The sequence below is a fragment of the Triticum urartu genome, chromosome 6, assembly GCF_003073215.2.
Source record: "Triticum urartu cultivar G1812 chromosome 6, Tu2.1, whole genome shotgun sequence".
Classification (NCBI taxonomy): Eukaryota; Viridiplantae; Streptophyta; class Magnoliopsida; order Poales; family Poaceae; genus Triticum; species Triticum urartu.
This window is the reverse complement of record NC_053027.1, coordinates 478,175,896-478,192,582: the sequence shown is the minus strand read 5'-3', so window position 1 is coordinate 478,192,582 and position 16,687 is coordinate 478,175,896. Positions and strand designations below refer to the sequence as shown.

General features: G+C 48.7%; 1 non-coding gene across 1 annotated transcript; it reads left to right on the top strand.

Annotated features, from left to right (window-relative positions):
* The first annotated feature begins 12,555 nt into the window (after window positions 1–12,555).
* LOC125517704 lies at window positions 12,556–12,659 on the top strand. The gene has a single exon (XR_007287747.1). It is a non-coding gene; the product is annotated as a small nucleolar RNA R71 (small nucleolar RNA).
* The last annotated feature ends 4,028 nt before the right edge of the window (window positions 12,660–16,687 follow it).

Sequence of the window (16,687 nt, the reverse complement as noted above, 5' to 3'; positions counted from 1 at the left end):
GAAGTCTTCAATCTTGTATCTTCATGGTCCAAAAATCCGGCCAAAGGATATAATCCGGATGTCCGGATACCCCCTAATCCAGGACTCCCCCGGTAGCCCTCGAACCAGGCTTCAATGACGATGAGTCCGGCGCACAGTGTTGTCTTCGGCATTGCAAGGCGGGTTCTTCTCCAAATTTCGAACGTTTTTTAAGAAGTGTCCGGTCCCATAAATGTTGGACCTCTTGGCTTGTGCACCCAATAAGGGCTATCTTCCACGCGACGAATGAATGTGAGGCACCAGGGCGTTTTTACATCCGCCCCCCTAGCCAGATAAATAAATTGTGTATTAAAGGGATGAGGATTCTTAGATCCAATCCATACCATCCTCCCCCAGCGAGAATCCGTCGGAGCGCGCTTCGGAAAGATCCACTCCAGCATGGCCGACCTCCGCAGCTCCTCCTCCCGCCCCGGTAGCCTTAAGCCCGGTAATTGGGAGAGGTGTTCAGTCCCACACAGTCGATTAGTCGAACTGCAGACTAAGGGATTTCTCCCTCCAGCGTATATGGTGCCCGTCCGAGCCGGGCTCGCCACCTACAATGGCGGGGAGCAAGCGGAGAGCTTCCCCAGCCCCTCTATGGGGAGCGGGTATGCCTTGTTCCTTATTTATTGAGGGGACTCGGATTTCCAATTCATCCGTTCCTCCGCGGGCTCCTGGAGTTTTACGGCCTCCAACTGCATAATTTCACCCCTGCTTCCATTTTACACATCGCCGGCTATGTTGCCCTCTGCGAGTTATTCCTGGGCTGCGAGGCTCATTTCGAGCTGTGGAAAAGGTTATTTTGCCTCGTCCCTCGCACACAGAAGGGGTCACTTTATCAAGTGGGTGGAGCCGAAATATGGCGCATCGCCGAAATCGGATACCTGTCCGGTACTCCGAAGAAGACGTCCGAAGACTGGCTTTCGGAATGGTTTTATATGGACTACGTCCCCCTTCCGGACCCTATTCGGCGGGATCTTCCTGAGTTCAGCAATGCTCCTCTGAAGAAACGCCGAAGTTAGCGCCCACGGAGACCCCAGGAGGAAGACAATGGAGAAGTCCTTTACCTGATGAACCGGATTAAAGCGCTGGCTCAATTAGGATTGACAGTAATCGAGGTTATGTCAATATGCATAATGCGGGGAGTGCAACCACTTCAATATCGAGGGCACCCCTTGTGGTGTTTTAACGGGGAAGATGACGCCACCCATTGCGGGCGTAAGGGTCCGGACAACGCTGCCGCTTTAGCGAAAATTCTGTCTGAATTGTTCAAGGGAGAGGAAGAGGAGTTCATCCGCATCAAGCCATGGGATGGATTCTCCAGGTACAACCCTCCAAGCTGGGTGAGTTATATCTCCTTACTCCCATTCTTCCCGCATTCTTTGTCGTAGGTACTCACCTTGCCATTTTGCGGCAGGAACTGCGAAAAGCCATAAGGGAGGTCAGCAGCCCATCTCCACAACCAGAGGTCCCTGACCGGGCCGTCGGTCCCGGACTCAAAGAAGATCCAGACATATTCGTGGAGCTGATAGACCGGCAGTTCTATCAATTAAGCTGTGACGACGCCAAGGTGGCCATTACAGCCGACTATCCCGGACTGCTTCCTGCGTCGCACGTAGGAAAAACCAAAAATCCCAATTCCAAAAACTAGGATCCCCTTTTAGACACTTCACCTACCATATACATATGGTGTTTTACAGAGAAGGCATTTGGGACGCCATGCCGAACCCGCAGCAACTCGCCAACAAGAGGCACCGAGGCCGGGCAGGCCAAAAAGGAAGGCGGTCAGGACAGAGACGCCGGTGCAGAGGTATGACAGAAACCCCGCTCCGTGGTTGTCGTCTTTCTTGAAATGTAATGACGTCCATGTTTTTTTAACAGAAAAAACGCTCGCCGGAATATGTCTGGTGAGGCTGCCAATCACGCTTCCATCTGTCGGGCTCCAGGACCGGACATAGAGGCGGAAGCTGGCATGGGGCGGACGCCGGATACTCCCCTACAGAGGATGCGGATAGGCTATCCGCTACAAATTCAGAAGTGGAGAGCGCCATGAATCATAGGCATCACCGGGCCATACTCCGCGATGCTTGCTTCTCACCAGAGGCATTTGATGCCTTCAATTCTGGAGAGGCATACCTCTGTGCTGCTCAAAATGGTCTAGCCAAAGCCACGGACCAGTATGTAAAGGATGTACAAGTAAGCAAATCTGACGATTATATGTATCAGTAGCCCCTGAGACTTGAAATAGTTAGCAGAACGGATTTAAGGATCATCTTATTGTGCAGGTTCTTACAGAGAAGAATACTCGACTGTCATAGGAGCTGGAGGAATGCAAGAACCAACTTTGGGCCGCTGTTGCCGCATCGAAGGAACCTAAAAAGTCCCCAGCTGGTAACATTTCTTTCAAAGAATGATAGGTACCATATAGCGTGTGGCATGGCTGTAGATCTAACAATAGATGTTGCAGATGAATCCGGAGAGAATCCGGAGGACTAGCATGCCGTACGACAGCTAAAGGCTGGCGAACACGTGCTGACTGAGGTCAGGTGGGAGAAAAACAATCTCCAAGACGCCAATACCAAGCCGAGTGTGGAACTGAAAGATGTTCGAGCCCAGCTTGTGGACTCCGAGAAGGAGAATAAGCAGCTTCGACGCGACATATTCAGTAAGTGCTTGAACGAACCCTTAAAAAAGGAACGGCGGAGAAGCCGGCTAACAGAGTTATGTCTGCAGGTATGCTGACGGTTCGTCCCGCGGAGGAGATGCCCGGGTCTGTGGGTGATCTTCTATCCGAGCTCTCACAACTGCATGAACAACTTCGGCAGGTGATGGAAGGTATTGCCCAGGCCTTGTGGCCATCAGTCTCCCTGCCAGAAGGCATTAGAGAGCTTGCGGAGAAGCTCAAGGGAGCACGGCGGCCCTTCCGATTATGGAAGATATCAGCCTGCCGTCAAGGTGCCAGGGAAGCCTGGGCTATGGTGAAGACACGGTATACCAAGGATGACCCAAACCACATGGCCGAGGTCGGACCTGTGGGGCCCAATGGGAAAGATATCCCCGTTAGCTTAGTTTATGGGCAAGTAGAATTAGCCGCAAAGTATTCCCAACAGGATGGTAGGCTGGACCGCCTATTGGATGGTATAGAAGAGGAATTTAGTCAGTCTACATGACTATGTAATTAAAGTGACATGTATGATGCCTTCTAGCCGAATTGTAAATCATTTGTCATGGCGGACCTTTTCGCTTCAACCTCGGGACCCGATAGTCTGGAGTGTGTCCGAATACCCGCTCAGTTATATAAGAACCGGGGTTTGCGTGGAGACTAGGCGTAGGGGTCATTGGTGCTTGAACAGACAAGTGCCCAACTAGTTATGTTATATTACATGGGTAGTAAGAAACATCTTCCAGGGAGAATAGTTCCGTTAAGGGTTCCTTTCCCTGGGTATGCATGCCCTAAAGTGCATGTCCGTACTGTGAGAGGAAACTAGGCAAAAACATCTGGGGGCACATATGGAAAATAAATAAAAATCATCTTTTGTTCGCCGACTGAATATTCCCTTAAGAACGCTAGCTTTCGGCTTCACCCAGTCTGAGGTACACATCCGGCTGACCCGGCAGTAACAATCGTAGAGCTGCTCCCCTTATACCCTAGCCGAATTAACGAGAACGTAGGGCATAAATACAAGAGCCAGGCAACCCAGCTTGGCCAAAACTTAAGTCATATCAATGAATATAGTGGCGAAGAAAAGGTACATGCGGAAGAATAACACATGTGCGGGGCGTGAAGCCCAGATAGATAATTAAGCTTCTGTGTAAGAAGCCCCCAGGTATAATGAGCGTGGTTAGCACATCTATAATGTGCAAGCGAGGCACAAGTTGGCCCTTGAGGCCTAGAGAAAGAATAAAAGAAAGAAAGAGAAAAAGACAGATAATGTATATGCAAAAAATGGATAGAGGAAGAGACGAACATAGAGTTCGGCGCTAGGCGTAGAATCTTCAGAGCCTGGCTGCGTTCCACGGGTTTGGCTCAAGTCGATTATTCGATGCATCCCGCAGATGGTACGCACCATCGGTCAGAACTTGGTCAATAATGAAGGGACCTTCCCATTTGGGCTCGAGCTTGGACTTTTTCTTCTCCGACAGGCGTAGAACTAACTCGCCAACGTTATAAGTTTTGGCCCGTACTTCTCTGCTTTAGTATCTGCGAGCCTGTTGTTGATAAAATGCGGAATGGGCTTTTGCCACGTCGCGCTTCTCCTCCAGGGTGTCCAGACTGTCCTACTGGTCAAGCTCGGCTTCTCTTTCTTCGTACATGCGCACTCGAGGTGAGTCATGAATTATGTCGCAGGGAAGAACCACCTCTGCGCCGTACACCATAAAGAAGGGTGTATATCCGGTAGTGCGATTCGGCGTGGTCCGCAGCCCCTAGAGTACGGAGTCGAGCTCCTCTACCCAGTGCATGTTAGACTCCTTTAAGGACCGCACTAATCTGGGTTTAATGCCGCTCATGATAAGACCATTTGCTCGCTCAACTTGGCCGTTGGTTTGTGGGTGATAGACGGAAGCATAATCGAGCTTGATGCCCATGTTGCCGCACCAGAGTTTTACCTCGTCGGTCGTGAAGTTCGTGCTGTTGTCAGTGATGATGCTGTGGGGGACGCCATAACGGTGTACAACCCCGGATATGAAGTCTATCACCAGTCCGGATTCAGCTGTTTTAGCAGGTTTGGCTTCTATCCATTTGGTGAATTTATCCACCATGACCAGTAAGTATTTTTTCTTATGGGTTCCCCCTTTAAGGGGTCGAACCATGTCAAGCCCCCAAACCGCGAAAGGCTAGGTAATGGGGATTGTTTGGAGGGCGGTTCTTGGCATATGGCTTTGGTTTGCAAAAAGCTAGCAACCGACGCAGTGTTGGACCAAGTCCTGTGCGTCTGCCCGGGCCGTCGGCCAATAAAAACCTGTACGTAAGGCCTTGCTTACAAGGGCCCGAGCTGCAGTGTGGTGGCCACCGAGTTCGACGTGAATTTCTGCCAAAAGCTTCCACCCTTCCTCTTCGGAGATGCACCTTTGAATGACTCCGGCAATGCTTTTCTTATACAGCTCTCCCTCGTGGACCCTGTAGGCTTTAGATCGCCGCACTATGCAGCGTGCCTCATTTTGGTCCTTGGGAAGTTCCTGCCTAGGTAGGTAGGCCAGGAATGGTTCTGTCCACAGGGCGATGACAGCCATTATTACGTGGGCTGAAGGTGTTATTTCGGTGGCTGAGCCTCCGATTATGTCAGAGTGTTCGGTATCGGGAATTTTGGCCGGGTCCGGACTATTGTTACCGGTGTCCCCTTCCCATACCACCGATGGCTTAAACAACCTCTCCAAAAAGATGTTGGGGGGGACCGCGTCGCGTTTTGCACCGATGTGGGCGAGGATATCCGCCGCCTGATTCTTTTCCTGAGCCACATGGTGAAATTCGAGCCCCTCGAACCGAGCTGACATCTTTAGGACGGCGTTTCGATAGGCCGCCATCTTTGGATCCTTGGCATCGAAGTCTCCATTTATTTGGGATATTGCAAGGTTCGAATCCCCACGCACCTCCAGGCATTGAATGCCCATGGAGACTGCCATCCGAAGACCATGCAACAGGGCTTCGTATTCGGCTGCGTTGTTGGAGTATGTATACAGTATCTGCAGTACGTACTGAACGGTATCTCTGGTTGGGGACGTCAGGATGACGCCAGCCCCCAGACCGGCCAGCATTTTGGAGCCGTCGAAGCGCATGATCCAATTGGAGTATGCGCCGTACTCTTTAGGGAGTTCGGCTTCCATCCATTCGGCGACAAAGTCGGCCAATACTTGCAATTTAATGGCTCGCCGAGGTTTGTATGTTATGTCGAACGGGAGGAGCTCAATGGCCCATTTGGCAATCCGGCCCATAGCATCGCGGTTGTTTATCTCTACTCTTATAAAAAAACAGAGTTGGTGATGATGGTGTGCCTGCCATCCTGCAATATAGGCCGTCTGATTTATATTTGACGGACAGGAAGGAAACTCTGACAATTTTGCAAAAAGATACCCACACCCCTCTCCACATTTGCAAATAAAGACTTCCCTTGTTCCTCCTTTTCTCTCACAAGATAAACTACTCATACAAATGCATCTTGATGTTCCGTGCAACGCATGGGCATCTTGCTAGTAATATCATTAAGTGGCACTTCCGAGGCTACTATAATCGAACACTCTTGAAAGTAGTGTCGCAGCTTCCGGGATGCCATGAATACCGCATAGGCTATCTTTTGATAATGTCGGTACCGTGATTTGCATGGAGTGAGGACAGTGGATACATAATATACCGGCTTTTGAAGAGGGAATTAATGTCCGTCCGCTTCTCGTTTGACGATGAGCACTGCGCTTACAACCTGATGAGTTGCCGCAATGTATAACAGCATTGGTTCGCCAATGTTTGGCGTGGATAGGATGGGGTTGGTTGCCAGTATGGCTTTTATTTCTTCCAATCTGGCTGTGGCAGCGTCCGTCCACTCGAAGTGGTCGGTGCGCCGAAGGAGGCGATAAAGGGGTAATGCCTTTTCTCCTAAGCAGGAGATAAAGCAGCTTAGAGGCGCCACACATCCAGTTAATTTCTGGATTTGTTTGAGGTCTGTTGGGGTAGCCAACTGTGACAAAGCTCGAATTTTGGCTGGATTAGCTACAATTCCTATACTGGAGACAATGAAGCCCAGGAGCTTTCCGGCTGGTACGCCAAAAATGCATTTTTCCGGATTGAGCTTGATGTCGTATGTTCGGAGGTTGTCGAATGTGAGCCTCAAGTCGTCTATTAGAGAGTCGACGTGTTTGGTTTTGACGACCACATCATCTACGTATGCCTCTACTATTTTGCCGATCTGTTTCTCCAGACATGTCTGAATCATGCGCTGATACATTGCACCAGCGTTTTTGAGCCCAAAAGGCATTGTGTTGAAACAGAATGGGCCGTATGGTGTGATAAATGCCGTTGCGGCTTGGTCGGACTCCGCCATCTTGATTTGGTGGTAGCCGGAGTATGCGTCGAGGAAACACAATGACTCGTGTCCTACGGTAGCATCGATAATTTGATCAATGCGGGGGAGGGGGAAGGGATCCTTTGGGCAAGCCTTGTTGAGGTCCTGGAAATCGACACATAGGCGCCAGGATTTGTCCTTCTTTGGTACCATCACCAGGTTTGCTAGCCAGTCCGGGTGTTTTATTTCTCTAATGAATCCGGCCTCCAATAACATGGCTAGTTCCTCTCCCATAGCCTGTCTCTTAGGTTCAGAGAAATGCCAAAGAGCCTGCTTGACCGGCTCGAATCCCTTTAGGATATTGAGGCTGTGCTCAGCCAGCCTGCATGGGATTCCTGGCATGTCTGAGGGGTGCTAGGCGAATATGTCCCAATTCTCACGTAGGAACTCCCGTAGTGCGGCGTCCACGGCGGGGTTTAACTGTGCCCCGATGGAGGCTGTTTTTGTAGGGTCCGTTGGGTGGACTTGGAATTTGACTATTTCATCCACTGGTTTAAAAGAGGTGGACTTGGATCTCTTGTCAAGTATCACGTCGTCCCTGTCCATTGTGGAGCGTAGCGCAGTTAATCCTCGGCCGAAAGGGCTTCGGATAATGCCTCGAGGGCCAATGATGCTGTTTTGTTTTTGGCGCAGAGTGTTGTGTCTGGATCACTAACAAGAGTGATGATTCCGTTGGGCCTGGGCATTTTGAGCTTCATGTACCCATAATGGGGTATGGCTTGGAAGATCGTGAACGCCTCCCGTCCCAAAAGGGCGTGGTCTCCACTACTGAACGGGGCCACTTGGAATGTAATTTCTCCGAACCTATATTTCTCCGGCGTGCCGAATACCACATCTAGTGTGATTTTCCCAGCACAGCGTGCTTCCCGACTGGGGATGATTCCTCTAAAGGTTGTGCTGCTTTGCTCAATGCGGTTCCAGTCTATTTCCATTTTTTGAAGAGTTTCTTTGTAGATGAGGTTTAATCCACTGCCGCCGTCCATGAGTACTTTGGTGAGTCGAAAGCCGTCCACAATTGGACTGAGGACCAGTGCAGCTAGTGCTCGGGCTGTTCGTAATTTAGGTTCATCACTGGCATTGAAGGTAATAGCTGTGTCGCTCCATGGATTTATTATTGCTACGTGGCAGATTTTGGCAATGCTGCGGAGTGTTTGCTTGCGCCTATTATTTGATGCGAAGGTCTCAAAGACTGTTAATACCATATTGTTATCCCTGGGATGGTGCTCTGTGGCATCTGGGATGAGAAGATCCTCGCCGCTTTTGGCCACCTGCCGGAGTATCCAACATGCTCTAAGGCTGTGTGTTGGTATGGTATCCACTGTACTATGAATTTTGCAGGGTCCGTTGAGCCATCCCTCCAATGTGGTTCCACGCCCTATAGAGGGTTTTTGCTTCTTTGTAATTAACTTGGATGTCTTATGATAGTGCACCCTTTTACTTCGGACTGGGTGTATATTCGGAGCCGGATTATCCCAAAATTTCGTTTCGTTTTTCCAGGCACTTTCCATCGCACAGTACTTTCGTACTATGGACACCAAGTCGGCGAAGCATGATATGTCAGGGCGACTTATGGCGTTAAGGATTCCCTTGACCGTGCAGTTATTGTAGAAAAGTGAGACTGCGTCTTCCTCACGGCAGTCCTTAACCTTGTTCATCACAAGGAGGAATCTGGCCCAATAATGATGTATATGGGGCTCTTGCCTAATGTAGGAAAGATCGTTTATGTCTGGGTGGGTGGGTGGGTTTGAGTCCGAACCCCTACCCGATCTGAGACCCAGGGGCCGAGGAGTTTTCGATCTTGGAAGTTCAGATTCCGGGATGTTTCCCGATGAGTGTGGCCCGCTGCCTGACTCTAGGTTTAGGGCTTGGGTGATGTCCTCCCATAAACGGGTATCCGGCTCGGAGAGCTCAGGAATCCGGACATAGTTAGTCCTCAAGATAGAGGAAGAATCGCCGCATTGTTCCTCCACCACCGCAACATGATGGGTGACCGGTGGAGAGTTAATCTCCCTTTGATCGGGTTTAAGCCAAATCCGATCATAGTCCGTAGCGACTCCCAAGGTGGCGATGCGATCCAAGAGATTGTTTAGGGAAGAGAGCTCCATTGGATCCATCTGCTCGGCGAATTCCGAGCCGACGTGGAGGCTGCTTTTGATGACCCGAGAAGTCATCGTCGGTGCAGCAGCCGAACAGGCGGTCATGATGAAACTGCCTAGCCGGAGAGTTTGGCCGACAGCCAGGGCTCCCCGGGCGGTAATGTTGTTTTTAACAACAAGATGAGGCATCCTTCCTTACGGCGACGGCATAGAGGAACTCTCAATGAAAGCACCAATATCGGTGTCAAAACCGGAGGATCTCAGGTAGGGGGTCCGGAACTGTGCGTCTAAGGCGGAGGGTAACAGGAGGCATGGGACATGATGTTTTACCTAGGTTCAGGCCCTCTTGATGGAGGTAAAACCCTACGTCCTGCTTGATTATTCTTGATAATATGGGTATTACAAGAGTTGATCTACCACGAGATCGGAGAGGCTAAACCCTAGAAGCTAGCCTATGGTATGATTGTATGTTGTCCTACGGACTAAAACCCTCCGGTTTATATAGACACCAGAGGGGGCTAGGGTTACACAAGGTCGGTTACAAAGGAGGAGATATACATATCTGTATTGCCTAGCTTGCCTTCCACACAAAGTAGAGTCCCATCCGGACACAGGACGAAGTCTTCAATCTTGTATCTTCATGGTCCAACAGTCCGACCAAAGGATATAATCCGGATGTCCGGATACCCCCTAATCCACGACTCCCTCACTGGCGCTAGTGGATGAAGTTGGTGGTGAGTGGTGGATGTTTGTGGTGGGTGTGCTGATGGTGCGGAGGCGCACCACCATGTCGGCCTGGCCGTGGCGGCGGCCGGAGGTGGAGAAGGAAGGGTGAGGGAGAGAGATGAGATGCCAGGCCCGAGGGGAATTTAGGCTGCGCTAGGGATTTTGATCCCCTCCTCTGATCTGCCACTTTACGATTTGGCCCTACTACTTCTCTTCTTTCTTCCCAAGTTGGTTCTGCCATCTATAGCTTGGCCCCTTGATTACTTCAATTCTTCTCACTCAAGTACCTTTCTTCACTTCTTTCCTGCCCTTCTCTCTTCTCAATAGCCAACTTGTCCAAATCTTGAAGTTTATAGTGCCTTTGCGCACTTTTCTGCAAAATAATCAAATGACGAGTAAATGAACTCTTATATGATTTCCATTTAAATATATCATAGTTCACAGCAAGAATGGATTGTCAGATCACAATAAATGGTGTGTTTGTGTGCCAAAATATGAATAGGAAATGTACTTATCAAGTTCCCCCACACTTAAATCTTTACTTGTCCTCAAGTAAAGGCATTTGACAAGAGCAAGGAAGTGAACAGCGAACTGATTAGAGAATGTCCCAGTGAAGTAGATCTCCAAACAATGCATGCTTTGAACTTTGCTAGTGAAAATCAATGGTTAAGAGTGCTACAAAGCAGTAGGATACTAGTAAGCATGACCATTTTAAACTTTTACAATGATAAAAGAGGATCAACAAGTTTAAATGATGACTGTGCCAAATGGTTCCTAAAGAGAACATGATCCCGAGAACAAAAAGAACTGGAATTAAATCTGGTGATCAAATCACTTATTTACAGAGATAAAGGAATGATTATATTATTATTAGTCTCACCATAGGAACATACCACCGATCCCGAGAACATGGTATACACCCGGCTCGACCAATTATTAGTTTTTTTGTTTGTCTCCCCAAAGGAACATACCACCGATCCAGAGAACATGGTATACACCTGGTTTGATAATTACATTTTTTATTATTAATTACTTCCCAAGCTAACCCGATTTCACATGCCACTGATCCAGGGAACATGACATGCTACTGTAGGTAGTCAGACTTATTTATTCATTATTACTTATCTTAAATGAACAACGCATAAGCACAAAAACAAGAATCATCACTTCCCCATGTCTGGTTCACATGCTACCGATCCAGGGAACATAACATACTAGTCCATAGTGGTAAAGTGATTGCTCTCAATGGGAACACAATAGGCACAAACTCAGCATCTAACACTTAATGATCTAAGTGTATCAAGGTAAAAGCAGAAAATGATGAAGTTTACTAATGCACTAGGGATTTGAGCACTCAAAACTAAATAGCTTTCACTACTTTCAGCAAAGCAAACATGGTGTAGATCACTAGTTTACAAGGCATTCAACAATCAGTTCGCACATTCTCACCAAGCACCATATGTCAAAGGTGAAATTTAGTGGGACAACATTTAAGAAATGGCACAAGAAACCATAATAGCAATTTAATTCAGTAAGCATCAATGGATGATGATTTCAAAAAGGGTCATGAAACAGCTCACCGGGCTTATATAGGAAGTAGCACTCACTCAAAGCTCTCTAAACTGCAGCTCTTCTATTTTTGCTTCTCTATCCCCATGCCTGCTCCAGCTTCACTCTTCTTCATGTGTGCCCATTGCTTCTCCTCATCACCATGCCGTGAATCCACCAGGATCCCAGGGAATGTCATCTCGAACTCGGTTAACTCGCAGTAAATGGTACACGAGCATCAACCTGAAAGAACACTCAACAACCAAGAAGTGACAGAGATAATGCCCTCTAAGTCATCAATAGAGTACCCTATCATATAAGTATATCTACTGATCAATTCAGGAACATGTATCAACAACAAGTCACATGGCGCATAGGCAATATCAGTGATATGACATGTCTTGTCCAGAAAGCTGAGATCATACCTGAGATAGTTAGGAAGAAGCTTCAGGACTACCTCAATTGAAGATACCAAGTGAGGTGTGGTAGTAGAAATTTCAACCGGACTCGTGTCAACAAGTGAAATAGTAGAGCTTGGCTCCTTGACGTCTGAATCCACCTCACCATAATCAACCATGAAGCTCTCCATCTCAGGCTCAAGTGTTGAGGAATCCATGCAGCTAACATCATCGAAGGAGAACTTCTCCATATGTGGCTCTAGCAGAACATAATCAATATCATCTAAAGGTGTCTCCTCAATATCAAAAGCAACTAACTACAGCTCTGGCTCATCCATGGAAGAATCATCACAATGCAAAACTGAATCTCCAACACTAGTATCCATATGATCTGTAGCGTGCGTGTCAACTAGAATGGTATCATCATCGTCAAAGATAATGCATGCAAGCTCAATCTTGTCACACTGAGATAGAGGTTCAGGATTTTGTGTAACAATTGGTGGTTGAGGTGTAGTGATTTGTCGCAAGCAAACCAATGAATCAGAGGGTGGCTTCTCATTGTACCACTGAAGTTGGTGGAAAGCTATGCTCTCAATCAGCAGAAAAGCATCATCGAGTGTCTTGTTTGCAATAGCTCCACCCGCTGCCATATCCACGTAAGCTCGAGTGTCCGAAGTCAATCCTCTGTAGAATATCTGCAACTCTAACCATCTCTCGAGCCCATGATTAGGACATCTCTTGAATAAGCCTTTGTATCTCTCCCAAGCATCATACAAGCTCTCGCCTTCACGCTGAACGAAATTGAAGATCTCATCTCGAATTGCCGACTGTTTCTGTAGTGGGAAATATTTATCCAAGAATGCTCGTGATATCTCATTCCAACTGTATGACCTTGATGGCAAGGATCGATACCAAGCACGAGCATTATCGCGAAGAGAGAATGTGAACAACCTGCACATGATTGCATCTTGAGGAACTCCATGGTACTTGACTGTATCTGAATACTCCATGACTCGGTGTAAGTGCTCATAGGGATCCTCAGTAGACAGTCCTCCAAACTGTTGTTGTTGAACCAAAGCAATAAGACCAGGCTTTAGCTCAAAATTCTCTGCCTTGATAGATGGCCAAATTGGTCCTGCAAGATAGCACTGGCTACTTGGCATCCAAAGATCACGAAGCATCGACATCTCTCAACCAAGTGTAGTTGTCAATCAATCTGTAAATAGTTCAGATTTCCTATGCACACTCATAAATAGTAAACACTAGTTAGAAGGTTAGTATCCTAATAAGCCAAAGCAACAGCAAGGAAAATAAAAAAAATAAAAGAAACACGGAAAATGAAACACACGACGAATTAAACACGGAACTAAAATAAACCTAGTCTATAGCCAACATAATCGCTCGACGCTAGTCCCCGGCAACGGCGCCAAAATGATCAATTGAAAGTATAGTGGGGTTTTTACGCCCAAAACTACAGATGTCGTGTTCTCCACGGGGACTAGGCGACGGCAACAACGCTCGGCTAAAGCTAGGTGACATAGAATTGGGTGATGAAAACTGAAAATAAAACCTAAACTAACAAGGTTGTTCCAAAAGATCATTGACAAAGAAACTGACAAACAGCAAAGGGAAATTCAGATTTTACTCACTATGTTTTTGGTATTTTCATTACTTGAGAAACTACAATACTAGCACAGGTTTTACTACTTAAACAACAAAAGGAAATCAACAAGACAAGAATACGTATAATAACAGCAAGTATGACAGAGGGAAGAAACAAGGTTGTAGGACATAATATATGTATCTCATCACAAACACACACATATGTATATCTCACAGGACACCACACACATATGAAGATTAGTATTTCACTAAACAAAGTATAACAGATCAAGTACTTCTCTAAGTGACAAGGTATCAACTACTCAGGACATACTAATTAAGCATTTATATTATAAATTCGAAACTGAGCCAAGTAGCAGGATACTACACTTATCAAGACTAAACATTACATAGTATTAGTTATAACACTTCTGAAGATTACAGAAATTTGTGTGTGAGAGAGAGAGAGAACAGCAGCAAGATTGGGAATGGAGCAGCAGCAGGGGCGTGAGGAGAAAAGCAGTAGGGACATGAGGAGAGAAGCAGCAGGTGGAGTGAGAAGAAGAAGTGGCAGCAAAGAAAGTGGAGCAGCGAACAACAGAGTTTGGGTTTAGAGAAGAAGAAGAGGCAGCAGCAACTTGAGGTTCAGAGCAGAGAATCAGCAAAGGAGGCGCAAAGAGAAGGAGCTGCAGGGGCATCAGGAAGAGAGGATCGACAGAGAGGGAGACGTCACACGGAGTATCAGACGCCCGTGCTCGCCCATGTCTGGTTGGGCGCGCGAGGTGCGGCGGTGGCTTGAGATGGTGGCGCTGGTGGATGAAGTTGGTGGTGAGTGGTGGATGTTTGTGGTGGGTGTGCTGATGGTGCAGAGGCGCACCACCACGCCGGCCTAGCCATGGCGGCGGCCAGAGGTGGAGAAGGAAGGGTGAGGGAGAGAGATGAGATGCCAGGCCCGAGGGGAATTTAGGCTGCGCTAGGGATTTTGATCCCCTCCTGTGATCTGCCACTTTACGACTTGGCCCTGCTACTTCTCTTCTTTCTTCCCAAGTTGGTCCTGCCATCTATAGCTTGGCCCCTTGATTACTTCAATTCTTCTCGCTCAAGTCCCTTTCTTCACTTCTTTCCTGCCCTTCTCTCTTCTCAATAGCCAACTTGTCCGAATCTTGAAGTTTATAGTGCCTTTGCGCACTTTTCTGCAAAATAATCAAATGACGAGTAAATGATCTTTTGTATGATTTTCATTCAAATATATCAGAGTTCACAACAAGAATGGATCGTCAGATCACAATAAATGGTGTGTTTGTGTGCCAAAATATGAATAGGAAATGTACTTATCAGTGGTTTTGGTGATGAACTCCTGAATGGTGGGCACTCCTTGCCCTGCGTTCTCCTGAGGGAAACGTGCCGCGAAGCACGCCTCCAAGTGGTGCCCAAGCGCCTCGCTTGTGATGCTGGAAGAGTCTGAGGCCCTCCAGAAGAGAGCCACCGAGCCCTGCCCAAGAGGGGCGCTGAGGGAGGCGCCCCAAGCGCGGATGCCGATCCTGAGGAGGCGCCGCTTGCCTGAGGCCCTGCTTGGCGCAGCTTCTTCTTCTTCTTGGGGGTGGCCTCAGGAGGGCGCTCGCCTTGACTATCGGGGTTGTCGATTGTTGCAGCTTGGAAGGCACGCTCGAGGGAGCACACCACATCTCTTTCTTCGCATGGGACTGTGATGATTCCCCACTTCCCGGCATCTTGAGGACATTGTAGCCATGATGAGTCACCGCCATGAACTTGGCCAGGGATGGATACCCGAGGATGGCATTGTATGGTAGGTGGATGTAGACGACGTCGAAGTCGATGAGTTCGGTGCGGTAGTCGTTGCATTCTCCGAAGGTAACGGGGAGGCAGACCTGCCCGATCAGGGTAGTAGAGCCGCCGGTCACTCCCGAGAAAGGCTTAGTAGGCTGAATGTAACACCCCGGAAGTAATTTACCTAATTTGTACTCCAACTCTTGCCGTTTCCGATGCTAAGTTATTTTATTTCCTCGGGTTCGGGTTTTTGTCTCCGTGTGTTGTTGCCATTGTCATGCATCCCATATCATGTCATCATGTGCATTGCATTTGCATACGTGTTCGTCTCATGCATCCGGGCATTTTCCCTGTTGTCCGTTTTGCATTCCGGCGCTCCTATCTCCTCCGGTGGTCCTTTCTACCTTCCTTCCGTGTGTGGGGGTTAAACATTTCCATATTGGGCCGAGACTTGCCAAGCGGCCTTGGTTTACTACCGGTAGACCGCCTGTCAAGTTTCGTACCATTTGTACTTCGTTTGATACTCCAACGGTTAACCGAGGGACCGAAAAGACCTCGTGTGTGTTGCAGCCCAACACCTTTCCAATTCGGCCCAAAACCCACCAAAACTCTCTCCATCATCTAGAGCGTTCAATCATGATCGCGTGGCCAAAAACCGCACCTCATTTGGACACTCCTAGCTCCCTCTATGCCTATAAATATCACCCCCTCCGAAATCCACGGGTTCTTCTCCCCTGAAACCCTAGATCCACCTATCCCGCCGCCGCCGGACGAAACCTCATGGGCCGGACATGTCCGCCCCCGCCGCCGACCACTTCTGACGTGCCACGTCATCGCCCGCGCGCCCCACTTCGCCGCGAATCCCGCCGGCCCGCGAAGCCCGCCCCAGGCCCCCGAGGCCCATCGACCGCGCCCCGCCGCCTGGGAGAGCCGCGCCGCCCCGCGCCTCTCTCCTCCGCCGCAGGCCACCGCGCCGGCCGCCGTGTCCCTCATCGGCGTCGACGACTGCGGCCGCCTCCTCCTCACCGGTCGGTGCCGCCCCACTCCGGCTTTCCCAAGCACCGCCGCCCTCGCCTCCGTTCTACCTCGCCGCCCGACACCCCGGCGAGCCCCTCCTCTCCCCGGCAAGTCCGACCGGCCTCCTTCCTCCGACGACCTCGACTCCGGCGACGTTGAACCTTGAAGTCCGCGCGTGCTACAGTGTCGGCCAGATCTAGATCGAGGGGTTGACTTTTTCTCAGAAACCCTAACTATTTTGCAATGTTCCTCATGCTATAACTTTGCATCCGTAGATCCGTTTTGGGCGTGTAGCATATCAAAATGTTCGTCTCAGAGAGCACATAATTTCATCTCATTGCATCATTTTCATTTGAGCTCATCTTGATGCCCGAAATGCTGTTGGAAGAGAGCTATTTGAGTTAATTGTCAGATCTGCTGCACCAAATAGCTATTTGTCATT